Here is a 10,602-nt window from a genome sequence, read left to right as displayed (position 1 = left end):
TGTGATGGGGGCATCGGGTACAGTGTAATATATCCACTGACTGCAGATGGAGAACTTGTCTCCCTGTCAGACATACTCAGTGTGATCTGCTGTACAGACATCAATTCATCCCAGAGAAGAGTCTTACACACAGGACACAGTATATTAGATGGTTACATGGCAGCACATTGTATATTATAACAGTGTGACTGAGTATTCCCCAAGCTGCAGTGTATGTGCTATGTGTATGTCCTATGTATGTATATGTGTATGTGCTATGTGTATGTCCTATGTATGTGCTATGTGTATGTATGTGCTATGTGCTATGTGTATGTCCTATGTATGTGCTATGTGTATGTATGTGCTATGTGTATGTCCTATGTATGTGATATGTGTATGTCCTGTGTATGTGCTATGTGTATGTCCTATGTGTATGTCCTATGTATGTATATGTGTATGTGCTATGTGTATGTCCTGTGTATGTGCTATGTGTTTTCCTATGTATGTGCTATGTGTATGTGCTATGTATGTGTATGTGTATGTCCTGTGTATGTGCTATGTGTATGTATGTGCTATGTGTATGTGCTATGTGTATGTCCTGTGTATGTGCTATGTGTTTTCCTATGTATGTGCTATGTGTATGTGCTATGTATGTGTATGTGTATGTCCTGTGTATGTGCTATGTGTATGTATGTGCTATGTGTATGTGCTATGTGTTTTCCTATGTATGTGCTATGTGTATGTCCTGTGTATGTGCTATGTGTATGTCCTCTGTGTTTATAGTGCTGACACTAAATGAGATATACTTAGTAATGGACAGTGATCATCCTACTTGTGCTGTGGGAGTGGGTCCTGTCCCAACACTGGAGGGTGGGAAATTCACTTCATGGTTTCAGATTTCATTACTTTCAAAGCAATACAATAAAAGCTGGGGTAGAAAGTGCTTTCTGAGAACATTTAGGGGGTTTTGCAAAACGGTCATATATGAGCACTGCTTGTTCTTCATGATGACCAAATAGTATACATAGGTCTTGTATAATTCTCTGTGGTAACAGAACTTTTCTATTTCTTTACTTGACAGGTAACGACCAAAACCAAAAGAATGTGTATTGTGGGAAGATAACTGCTGTGAGATAAATTCACATTCTAAAAATGTGTGAATGGAGGGTTCAGGTGTAAAGGGTGTTAGTCAGTACATACATTACATTAATGATAGGTGGTAACATTAGATATCCACAGACAGACGGTCTCACATGCTTTGGAGAAATGTAAAGTACTTTGGTAACAGTCATGGTGGTTTATAAGGAAAACTTATTAGAGAAAAGAAGTAAGAAAATCTTGTCCTGAAGGCACTTAATGAATAATGTAATATCCTCCATTGTATTACATTCCATCCAAGGGGATACAGACAGACATTACATAACACAGGTTTGTCATCCACAGCCCTAATGAGCTTTCTGTGGTGACATGTTTAAGTGCCTGCAAACATAGATGTGACCTTTCCATGAAGACTCTTGACCATCCTGGTCAAAAATAATGAGGTTCCTTTTATTCATTAAAATGAAACACACAACTTATTAGAGTTTGGGGATAGACCCTACAGTATACATAGCACTAATGTCCCTGCAGCTCCTGCCATCTTTAAGAGGACAGCCGCTATGAGTCCTTGTATGGCTGTTCCCACCACTACGTCATCTTGTCAACATAATACAGTCAAGAAAGTAATTTGTGCCACTCGGTTCAACCCTGATAACATCAAGTTGGGCAGCACAGTGGCCTAGTGGTTAGCACATCTGCCTCACAGCACTGGGGTCATGAGTTCGATTCCCGACCATGGCCTTATCTGTGTGGAGTTTGTATGTTCTCCCTGTGTTTGCGTTGGTTTCCTCCGGGTGCTCCGGTTTCCTCCCACACTCCAAAAACATACTGGTAGGTTAATTGGCTGCAATCAAAAATTGACCCTAGTCTCTGTCTGTCTCCCTCTCTGTCTGTCTTTGTGTGAGTGTGTGTATATATTAGGGAATTTAGACTGTAAGCTCCAATGGGGCAGGGACTGATGTGAATGAGTTCTCTGTACAGCGCTGCGGAATTAGTGGCGCTATATAAATAAATGATGATGATGATGAAGTTAGTGTCAAGGGGCAGAGAGACCATCATAGACAAAGTACTTACTAGGTCTGAAAATGGCAGGAGAGGAAAGTACTATATACACTTTGCTAGAGGGTCTATTTAGCACATCTAATAAAAGATAAAGCAAAACAATTTCAATTCATCCAGGATTTTGGGATCCTGGATCCACTATAGTGTGAGATATGAGAAACAAACATCTGATACGCCTGATTGGTACACATAATATCTAAATATAGGCTATTTGCCTACACTATGAGGTGCCCCGCCTTTTCTTCTTTCTACATATTTAGTGTAGTATCTATAAATAATGTGGGCATATAAAAAAAATATATTTTAAAAGCACTGTGCATATCAAAAATGTTTTCGGTTGTATTTTTTAAACCATACAAGTGGCCTAGTCGTTAGCACTTTTGCCTCATAGCACTGGGGTCAAGAGTTTGATTTCCGACCATGGCCTTATCTGTGTGGAGTTTGTATGTTCTCCCCGTGTTTGCGTGGGTTTCATCCCGGTGCTCCGGTTCCCTCCCACACCCCAAAAACATACTGGTAGGTTAATTGACTGCTATCAAAAATTGACCCTAGTCTTTCCCTCTCTGTCAGTCTGTCTCCTTCTCTGTCTGTGTGTGAGTGTGTGTCTATATTGGAGATTTAGACTGTAAGCTACAATGGGGCAGGGACTGATGTGAATGAGTTCTCTGTACAGCGCTGCGGAATCAGTGGCGCTATATAAATAAATGATGATGATGATGATATACCAAAACCATTAGATAAATACAAAAAACAACCACCTAATTGAATAGGTGAATCCAAACACCACACAAGTGGATATTGATCTTCTTCCTGATTTCCCCTTTTGTAAATGCGCTTACTTGATATATAGAAAGAGCAGGCATATATACATCAATCTCACTGAAGATGTTGATAAAACTTCCATTGATTCTTTTAATAGTCCTCAAGGATATTTCCACTGCATTTCAGCCCTGCCACAAAAGGACCAGCTGACATCAGGTCAGTGATTCTCTCTGTCAGCCCAGTTTTTAGGGATCTTGGTGTTACTAATTAGAGAAGGGCACTCATATAGTTATGAATAAATAAGCCTTGAATCACTGGTTAGTGACATCCGTTCTATTAAAAACACAGATAATCTGTATAAAATATATGCTCTGTAGCAGACATATATTCATCTAAAATATAATTAAGGTACAAGGAACTCAATAGATTCATTGTTTAATTACTGATTATACAAAGGGATTAAGTGACATTCGTCAAAATTTAACACAGTTGGGAAATCAGGACAAAACAACCTGCTCATTGCAAACTTAGGGATATGTTTACTAAACTGCTGGTTTGAAAAAGTGGAGATGTTGCCTATAGCAACCAATCAGATTATAGTTGTAATTTATTTGGTACATTCTATGAAATGACAGCTAGAATCTGATTGGTTCTCCACCTTTTCAAACCCACAGTTTAGTACATATACCCCTTAGTATCCAGAAATCATAGTAACATTAGAGCCATTAGTTAAACAATGATTAAAAGTAACATACAAATTAAGTTCTCAAAAACTCATATTAAAAGTTGAAGCACTCGTTACAACAATCATTATTGAGATATAGTTGGGGGCCTTATCTCTCTTGAGGATTATAAAATTAATACAAAATATCATTAGTTCATGTTACAGAATCCTATGTGTGAATTAACAGAGAAAATTGTTGGAAATTTATGTAAATTAATATTTGTGGATTATGGTCTTAGTATCACCATTAAAGGTTACTGATTAATTAATCCCAGGCTGAATGTGATTTATTGGGGATTACCATCTACTGTTGAATAATAAATGAAAGATTGGACTATAGGAGATGGATGGCGGATTATTACTATATATGTTCAGCAGTAGTTAAATTGTGTATTTAATTTAAACATAGGAAAACCCATATTGTTGTGCTGTTTATTACCCAGATTAGATTCATGAGGTTTTTCTAAAAACACATTAACTGCTTGTATTCCAAAAGGTTTGCTTGTTATGTAATATGACTAGTAATCAACATTCCACAATATTTCATAAATTGTGGTATTTTCTGAATAGTGTAAAAATGGCATAATACTGATTTTTTAGTTAAATATGTCTTTGATGTTGACATATATTTTCTTTATGATTAGGGATTATCCAACCAACATATTGAGTGCCTCAGGGGCATTGTAAAATATTTATCACATAAGATAATTGATAAATTCATTTTGGATAAGAGGGGTTGGGGTATATGGATAAAATTAAGTAGATTTCAGTGTGTGTCTCTTTAATTTACACACTGGATGACCTGTAATGAGAAATGTCTGTCTGCTCGAAGAATCATGTTCTGGGAACTGTGTTAATATTAACAAAACCATTCGTGCAACAACTCTATAGTGAGCAGAAAACACTTCCTGCCATGTTGAAAATGAACAGTATGTTTTAATGTTCTGTTTAATAACCTATAAATAAGGGTTATTACACTAAGAGAATTTAGCTTTAGTCTGGATTTGGATGTGCCAAGACACCATCTGATCATCAGCCCTTGAGAGCTGTGAATTAATGGCTGGAGGGTTGTTTGAAGAAACCATGACATTGTGTGAGTTTGTGCTGGACAAGGTTGGAAGAAGTGTCAGAGAGGATATCCGGATACGACACCCGAGGGGTAATGATAGTGGGGCACATGGTGGTAACTGTGAGGTTAATATGGTAAAAATGGTTGGGGTTATTTCTAAGTAGTTGTCTTCTATAAAACCTTTGCAGGATCAACGTCCTGACAAGTTTGTTAAGGTTGATGAAAAAAGTCAAACTGATCAATAGGTTTCTATGGAAAAAAGTTTAATCCATTACTTAGTAGTGAAACTTGTGGTTGGTCAAAGGATATCCAGCCAAATTAGATCCCTTCATTATATTGAAGGTAAATAAGTGGATGCCTGATCAGGTTGTGGTTCCAACGCACCAAAGGATTATTTTATAGTGTGGTCAGCTGTCCAAAGAGCACAGCTGAATTATTTATGCATAAGAGGGTGCAGGGGTGTGGATTATATAACAGGAGTTGCAGTGACAATTTCCTATAGGTCGAATGCCAGGTCAGCCCTTCAGTTCTTTGTTCCTGAGGCTTAAGTATACATTGATTCAGATTGATCTTCATACAATTTTAATATTTTTACTTAACAACTATTAGGTTGTTTCTTTTTTTGAGGATGAGCAGTTGCCTCCTAATTTTTCATGACCAAACCCACCTGGGCATGGGTGACGTGTGGGTGTGAAATGTTAATCAGAACAAAACCAAGTGGCTAAACCCTTTGTCACGGGCACTAGGAGTCTTTACCCAGGGATCACCAGATGGTAGGCTTACCAGAGCAATGTAGATGGTAATAGGGTACTCTGGTAGCTGGGTGATCACGGAACATGAAATGATGACCGATGAGATGCTCAGGAAAGTCTATGACTAGCAACACTGGTAATACTGAGGTAATGATACACAAGGAACTGTATGGACAAGGACACGTGAAGGTAGTCAGTGGTCTGCGATAGCAAGTTGTACCACTGCTATAGTGAGGAGGAATGTCCAACAGAAACAAGGAGGTGATGAGAGTCAGCGGTCTGCGGGTAGCAAGTTGTACCGCTGTCTGAGTGAAGGAATGGAATCCAAGTGGAGGTATCCAGGTAGTCAGTGGTCTGCGGTAGCAAGTTGTACCACTGCTATGTGAGAGGATGCACGGGGGAAGACTGCAACACAGGATATACACAGGCACCTTATACACGATCCACAGTAATATGCACAATATAGGTATATATATATGTAAATGACTGATCAGGTCTGCAATCTAGAAAGTCTCTTGAAGTAGTCCAGCACAATGATAACACAGTCAATGATGGCAATAGACTCAGCGGATAGCAGACTCCAGAGAGAACCAAACACAGTCCAGCAAGATATGCAACACACAGCACAGTCAATGAGAAGTATGCATACCGTGGTTCAGCAGTAGCAGTCAGATGGGATTGCAGCGGTACCTGAGCGGCTGGAGGCCGACTGGATAGGAAGTCCCTGGATAGGAGAAGCAGCGGTCTAGCAGGTGCAGCGCACAGGTGAGTAGACCGACAGGGACACGAATCCACAGGAGTCAGCAACACGTGGAACTGGACTCATAGGAAACCCAGGAGAATGGAGATGATCCAGCAGAGGGTAGTAGAAGAGATACAAATCCAATGCTGACAGGAGGGTAGAGGCCAGTGAAACACGTGAAGGCGTGGAGAGTGGATCAGCAGGAGATGGACGATAGCGCTGACCACAGCGGCAGGACTCAGCGGCACACGGAGGTAACCAGTAGCAACCACAGGAACCAACAGCGATGGAAAACAGGAGTGCAGCGCAGGGCAGGAGCTGTAGATCACGAAGTGAAGCAGATGGTAATGAAAAGCGGCAGTCTCGAGGAAGGCACAGCAAAGATGAGATGAGAGTGTAGTGCACGGAGGCAGCGGATAGTAATCAGCTGGCAGTCACGATGTTGAACACAGGCGAGTTGCAAGCAGGAGACTGTAGTGCACAGAGGCAGCGGATTGTAGTCAGCTGGCAGTCACGATGTTGAACACAGGCAAGTTGCAAGCAGGAGACAGTAGTGCACGGAGGCAGCGGATAGCAATCAGCAAACAGACTTGATGAGAAGCAGGTGAGTGAGGTAAGAGCTGGAGTGCACGGAGGCAGCGGATAGCAATGAGCAAACAGTCACATTGATATAAGATAACGTTGAAGTGGTGTAGAAGACTGTAGTGCACGGAGGCAGCGGATAGGAATCAGCAAACAGTCATGATGATACAGTTGATGGTGGAAGTGGTATGGAACCACAGTAGTAGAAGTGGTTTGGAAACCACAGGAATCAGCAGCACTGAATACACAAGTAATACAGGAACACCTTCAGAGACTCATGAGGAATGAGACTCCAAGATCAGGCAACGTGGTAGTGACCACAGGTGCTTAATATAGGGAGGTTGCCTGATCTGCCAATTAAGTTAAAGGGGTATACACTGAAGTATAGAAAAGGGCTGCGCATGCGCAGACCCTCAGGAAGGTGGACGGCCACGGTTCCTAAATGTCCGGGAAGAGGCACTCACGGTCCGGTGAGTGACAGTACCCCCCCTTTTAAAGGTGGGCACAGAACGCCTGGAACCGGGCTTGTCCGGATTTTTGGAGTAAAACTTCTTCAAAAGGGCAGGAGCATTAAGATCTTCAGCTTTGATCCAAGAGCGCTCCTCAGGACCAAAGCCCTTCCAATGAACGAGGAAGTGGAGCACTCCTCGCGAAATTTTTGCATCTAGTACCTCGGTAATCTCATCAATGAAGCCCTGAAAAACAGCGGGGGCATTACATAGCCCGAAAGGCATTACCAGATATTCGTAATGCCCGTCTCTGGTGTTAAACGCCGTCTTCCATTCGTCACCGGAACGGATTCTGATTAAATTGTAAGCACCACGAAGATCCAACTTAGTAAAAATACGGGCTCCCTTGATGCGGTCAAATAGCTCAGTGATCAACGGAATGGGATACCGGTTCTTGATAGTAATGGCATTGAGTCCACGAAAATCTATACAAGGGCGTAATGATCCATCCTTCTTTTTGACAAAGAAGAACCCAGCTCCAGCGGGCGAGGTGGAAGGTCGAATGAACCCACGCTGGAGGTTCTCCCGTATATATTCAGATGTAGCTTGAGTTTCAGGTAACGAGAGTGGATAGACCCGGCCTCTGGGAGGAGTCTTGCCAGGAAGAAGATCAATCGGACAATCCCAAGAACGATGAGGAGGAAGACGTTCAGACTGAGCTTTATCAAAAACATCGGTAAATGAAGCATATTGAGGAGGGAGTCCCGGTGAAATAGCTGAAATGGAAGCTTGCTGTACCTTGAGAGGAATGACTTGGGAAAGGCAATGATGGTGACATTCAGGCCCCCAAGACGTGACTTGAGGGGTGCGCCAGTCAATCTGGGGAGAGTGACACTGAAGCCATGGAAGGCCTAGGACAATCGGACTTGTCGTAACAGGAAGAATTAAAAACGATATCTCTTCATGATGCAGAGCACCAATCTGAAGGGTTACTGGAGACGTACTCTGGGTGATGAGACCGTTGATGAGACGTGATCCATCGATAGCCGTCACAGTAATGGGAGTTTTTAAGGTAATCATTGGTAGAGACCATTGATTAACTAACGATTTGGAAATAAAATTTCCTGCTGCTCCGGAATCAATCAATGCCTGTGACTCAAAGGTCTTGGTAGCAAAGGAAATAGTCACATCAAAAGCGCAGACTTTAGATTTCATAGACGATGGAGAGGACTCCAGGGACCCTAACTTCACCTCTCCAGAACTAGTTAGGGCCTGGCATTTCCCGATCTCTTAGGGCAGGAGCTGAGGACATGAGTGGAATCAGCACAATAGATACAGAGTCTATTCTTAACTCTTCGTTTCCTCTCCTCAGAAGATAACTTGGAACGTCCAATCTCCATGGGAATCACAGCGGGTGACACTGGACGAAATTGAGGGTTAGAGCGAAAAGGTGCTTTAGCAGAAGTCGTTTTCTCAGCCTCTCTTTCACGAAATCTCATATCAACACGATGGCATAGAGAGATCAAATCTTCAAGTGACGAAGGAAGCTCTTGGGTAGTCAGTGCATCTTTAATTTTATCGGAAAGCCCCTGCCAGAAGGCGGCAACTAGGGCTTCAGTGTTCCACTGAAGTTCAGAGGCTAAGATCCTAAATTGAATGACGTACTGGCCTACAGTATGAGATCCTTGTCGCAGACGGAGGATGCTGGAAGCAGCGGAGGTCACACGACCTGGTTCATCGAACACACTTCGGAATGTAGAAATGAATTTGGCACTATCTTGTAATATTGGATCGTTCCTCTCCCACAGAGGGGAGGCCCAAGCCAGGGCTTGTCCTGAAAACAAAGAGATAAGATAGGCCACTCTGGAACGATGGGTAGAAAAATTTTGAGGTTGGAGCTCAAAATGGACTGAACATTGGTTAAGGAAACCCCTACAAGTTTTGGGGTCTCCATCGTACTTTGACGGAGTAGGCAGGTGAAGCGTGGAAGCTATAGACACCTGGGATGGCAATGGGGAAACGGAGGAAAGCACAGGAGCTTCAGTAGTAGCTGTCACAGTCTGTCCAGATGTTCCTTGGGAGATTAATGACTGATAACACTGAAGTAACAGCTGTTGGCGGGCATCCTGTTGCTCCACACGGCTAACCAGATGTTGCAGCATCTCTTTGGCGGTAGGTTCCACATCTGGGTCTGTCATGGCCTGATCTTACTGTCACGGGCACTAGGAGTCTTTACCCAGGGATCACCAGATGGTAGGCTTACCAGAGCAATGTAGATGGTAATAGGGTACTCTGGTAGCTGGGTGATCACGGAACATGAAATGATGACCGATGAGATGCTCAGGAAAGTCTATGACTAGCAACACTGGTAATACTGAGGTAATGATACACAAGGAACTGTATGGACAAGGACACGTGAAGGTAGTCAGTGGTCTGCGATAGCAAGTTGTACCACTGCTATAGTGAGGAGGAATGTCCAACAGAAACAAGGAGGTGATGAGAGTCAGCGGTCTGCGGGTAGCAAGTTGTACCGCTGTCTGAGTGAAGGAATGGAATCCAAGTGGAGGTATCCAGGTAGTCAGTGGTCTGCGGTAGCAAGTTGTACCACTGCTATGTGAGAGGATGCACGGGGGAAGACTGCAACACAGGATATACACAGGCACCTTATACACGATCCACAGTAATATGCACAATATAGGTATATATATATGTAAATGACTGATCAGGTCTGCAATCTAGAAAGTCTCTTGAAGTAGTCCAGCACAATGATAACACAGTCAATGATGGCAATAGACTCAGCGGATAGCAGACTCCAGAGAGAACCAAACACAGTCCAGCAAGATATGCAACACACAGCACAGTCAATGAGAAGTATGCATACCGTGGTTCAGCAGTAGCAGTCAGATGGGATTGCAGCGGTACCTGAGCGGCTGGAGGCCGACTGGATAGGAAGTCCCTGGATAGGAGAAGCAGCGGTCTAGCAGGTGCAGCGCACAGGTGAGTAGACCGACAGGGACACGAATCCACAGGAGTCAGCAACACGTGGAACTGGACTCATAGGAAACCCAGGAGAATGGAGATGATCCAGCAGAGGGTAGTAGAAGAGATACAAATCCAATGCTGACAGGAGGGTAGAGGCCAGTGAAACACGTGAAGGCGTGGAGAGTGGATCAGCAGGAGATGGACGATAGCGCTGACCACAGCGGCAGGACTCAGCGGCACACGGAGGTAACCAGTAGCAACCACAGGAACCAACAGCGATGGAAAACAGGAGTGCAGCGCAGGGCAGGAGCTGTAGATCACGAAGTGAAGCAGATGGTAATGAAAAGCGGCAGTCTCGAGGAAGGCACAGCAAAGATGAGATGAGAGTGTAGTGCACGGAG

General features: G+C 43.1%; 2 protein-coding genes across 6 annotated transcripts in view; both read left to right on the top strand.

Annotated features, from left to right (window-relative positions):
• The window catches only part of LOC142159778 (uncharacterized), a 627,000-nt gene that overhangs the window by 56,443 nt on the left and 559,955 nt on the right, over positions 1 to 10,602 (top strand). The window lies entirely within an intron of this gene.
• Positions 1 to 10,602, top strand: part of LOC142159899 (uncharacterized) — a 335,145-nt gene that overhangs the window by 38,638 nt on the left and 285,905 nt on the right. The gene's annotated exons all lie outside the window — the stretch shown is intronic.

This window comes from Mixophyes fleayi, chromosome 6, assembly GCF_038048845.1.
Source record: "Mixophyes fleayi isolate aMixFle1 chromosome 6, aMixFle1.hap1, whole genome shotgun sequence".
In the NCBI taxonomy this organism is placed as follows: Eukaryota; Metazoa; Chordata; class Amphibia; order Anura; family Limnodynastidae; genus Mixophyes; species Mixophyes fleayi.
Note: the sequence above shows the minus strand (reverse complement) of the source record. Positions and strands in the feature narration are given on the sequence as shown.